This window comes from Octodon degus, unplaced genomic scaffold (genome assembly GCF_000260255.1).
Source record: "Octodon degus isolate 3935 unplaced genomic scaffold, OctDeg1.0 scaffold00114, whole genome shotgun sequence".
NCBI lineage: Eukaryota > Metazoa > Chordata > Mammalia > Rodentia > Octodontidae > Octodon > Octodon degus.
Genome location: NW_004524690.1, coordinates 168,977 through 172,346, shown reverse-complemented (window position 1 = coordinate 172,346; position 3,370 = coordinate 168,977).

Below are 3,370 nucleotides of genomic sequence, written 5' to 3'. Positions count from 1 at the left end.
TGGACTTTTCTTTGCCGGTAGGTTTTTAATTACATCTCGTATTTCATTGGCTGTTATTGGGCTACTGAGAGTGGTTATATCTTGTCGATTCAGTTGTCATATTTTCTTTTAATAATACATTTTTAATCTAATTGTTAGTATTTTTTCTTAAAAGTGCAGTAGGTTTTTAAAGGCCTTTCAAGTGTGAGTTTTAAATAGTTAACACATTTTCTAAAATAGGCATAAATTAAAATGTCCTCAAACTTGGCCTTTTAAAAGCACCTTTAATAAACATAGTGCCCATGTTTATTCCACAACTTCATTAATCATATTTTTAAAATAATTTAAATAAAATATAAAAATATTAAGCTTGATTTTAACACCAAATTCAAATTTGACAAAACATGCACAATAGTCTCCATATTTCATATAAAAATTAATCACACCATCTAAACCATTAAACAGAGCTATGTATTGTGCTTATTAGCAGGTAAAAATGCCATATAATGACATACTATCCTCTTGATTGAAACATGCTAGTAGTTACGAAGAATTCCAGCTACAAGAATAACTATGTTTTCAGCAGACGTCTAACATTTCTTGTAGAAGAGATACATCCAATGTCTGTTTAAACAAATTTCATATTTAGGGACACATATGTATTAATCCTCTTCAAAATATTTCTCTCACCTCAAACATGCTTCTTTGATCATTTTTACCAATTTTCAAGCCATTCTGGATGTCCTCTTTCCTGAATATCTTCAGGGGGGTGGCAACAAACAAATAGGGCAAATGCTGCTGTTGAGGGCCACCCAGCAGAAAGACACCATGGGAACACATCATGTTGTGCCCTAATCCACCTTTTTTCACACTCCAGCTGGCACCTTACCATATCTGGCTCTTCCCCAAGGCAAAATGACCATGAAAGGTGAATCTTTTGAATTGATTCAGGACCTAATGGCAGCCATGATGGTCCACCAAAGACACTTGCAGAAAAGGACTTGCTTCAGAAAATGGCAAGAACGATGGCACAGGAATGTCCAAAGAGTATTTGAGGGGGATCAAATGCAATGTGTATTTTCAGTATTTTTAAAATAAATTTATACACTCCCCATATTTTCTGTCACACTGGATCACTGTAGAGGTTGCTGTGTGAAAATCAGAGGAGTTGGGTTTTTCAGTGTGAAATGTTTATCATAACTGAGAAAGAATCTTTCTGGAGTCCACAAAACTCTACTACCAAGTCCCAGATCCTCCTTCCTTTTCCCCTGTCATACAAGCCTTATGTAAAAAGTCACAACAGAAAATTTTGATGAAGCCTCTTTAGTGCAAACATAGAAACTCCGAGTGTCTATGCACAAAGCCATCAGGAGATGGCACACCCACTCTTTAATGGACAGTCGGCCTGAGTGTGCACCAGGATGACAGAGGCAGGAGATGGCCGCTGCAGCTGGCCATGATGACCACCTCACCTGGCATCAGTGCTGCCTTGAGTACAAATCAAAACAACATAGTTAAACTAGTGTTTTAAGCACTTCTGTGTGAAAGGGGGCATGTAAGTACTTCACTTTGAAAGATGAAATAGGTAGAATCTTGTAACAGATTATTATTAACGGATAAGCATTGCAGTTAGCAATTAATTTTGATGACAGGTGACACCATCCCTGAATCTCAATTTTGTGGAATGTTATCATCTCAGAAAAAAATTCAGTTTGCCTTAGTTGATTTGTGTTACAAAATATTTCATTTTTGTTTTATTTTGAAACTTCAAAACTGCTTTTTTCATGTAAGCATATACATATTATGATACACTTAATAATGAGTTGGAGCTTTATCCTACTTTGTCTGCATTTGTGATTTATTTATTTACTTATTCATTTGTAATTTTTTAGGGAAGGGCCTACAAGGTGTTCAGGGTCTCACTACTAGATGGGACTCTCAGTGATCCACCTGTTTACAGCCTCCCAAGAGCTGGGATTACAGGTGTACACCACCAAGCCCAGTCTCAGATTATATCTCAGCACACCCCGGGGGAGCGGGGTCAGCACGGCAGGCCGAGGGACTGAATCCCTGGCCCCTGAGCCTGCTTGCAGGCAATTTAATTCACTGAGCTGTTTGGCTGGCCCCCTTGCATTTGTGATCTTAATGTATGTGTATCCTTGTAATTCTCCCATTTTTGTCTGTTGGAGAGATATTTAGGCATTTCTGCTTTTGGTGAAAAAATAGTGAACAGCTATAACTGTAGAAATGTAAAAAGTGTTGCCTAAAATCATAAAATTCAAAGTAAATGAAATAAAAATAGAAAGCAACTTTATTTTATTCTAAAAAAAGAAATTGCCATATTTTACATTATTTGACTACTAAAAGAGAGAGAATATACATTGCTTTGAACATATGTAACCAAATCTATCAACTGAAAGCAAACAGTGAAATCCTTATCAGAGCATAATTGCTGAGTGAAAAATGAAAGCAAAACGGTAAGATAACAATATGTAGCATAATAACCATTGTTAATTTTCTATCATCTTCTTTCAAAATTCTGTGTCATTTTTATTGACTTTTTATCTCTTTATTCTTTTTTATTTTTATTTTATCTCTTTAATTTTGTTTGCTTTTTTGGTACTGGGAATCAAACTCACTGCCTCAGGCCACCAGTCAGGAGCTGAGCAGCTGAGCTATAACCCCAGCCCCATTTTTGTCTCTTTAAAATAAAAAAAAACAGAAAGAAAAATGTATGCTGTAGTCCACAGTATTTAAAAATACAACTAATGTTTTATTTTGGGACACTTTGCTTTATTTTTGGAAGCTCTAAATAGTTGAATAATTGAAAACATTGAAAATAACACTTCATGTAACAAATTAAAGATATACAAATAAACTTGCAAACAAAACAGAGGGGTAATAATTATGTGAAAAACTGACACAAATTAGAAAATATGTTATTGGCAGAGACAGAGAGAAACAAGCGAACATGAAAATTAAACTAAAAAATAGCTGTTAACAAAGGTAATCATAAAAACAGATGCAAATATAAAATGGAGATAAAGCAGCTTACATAGTTTATTGGTTTTGTAGTTGTTTTGGTTTCTTGAGTTATATTTTATTTTTTAAATTTTTTATTAATTTTATTGAGAAAGAAATAGCAATGAGACAGTTTCAAAACCAATTAGAAGGACAGTTTTAATAATTAATACAGGAGAGTTTCCTGCTACCCTGCGCCGGCGGGACCAGTCCCAGCCCAGGCGCAGCGTGGGCCGGACCCTCTCCCAGCCCCTCGGGCCGCCCCCCACCACTCCGCAGTGCCTCCCCCACCCCGCCCGCCGAGTAGGATTTTCTGCCGAGTTCCGGGAGCCCCCAGACCCAGTCCTAGCCCAGGTCCGGTGAGTGTGCG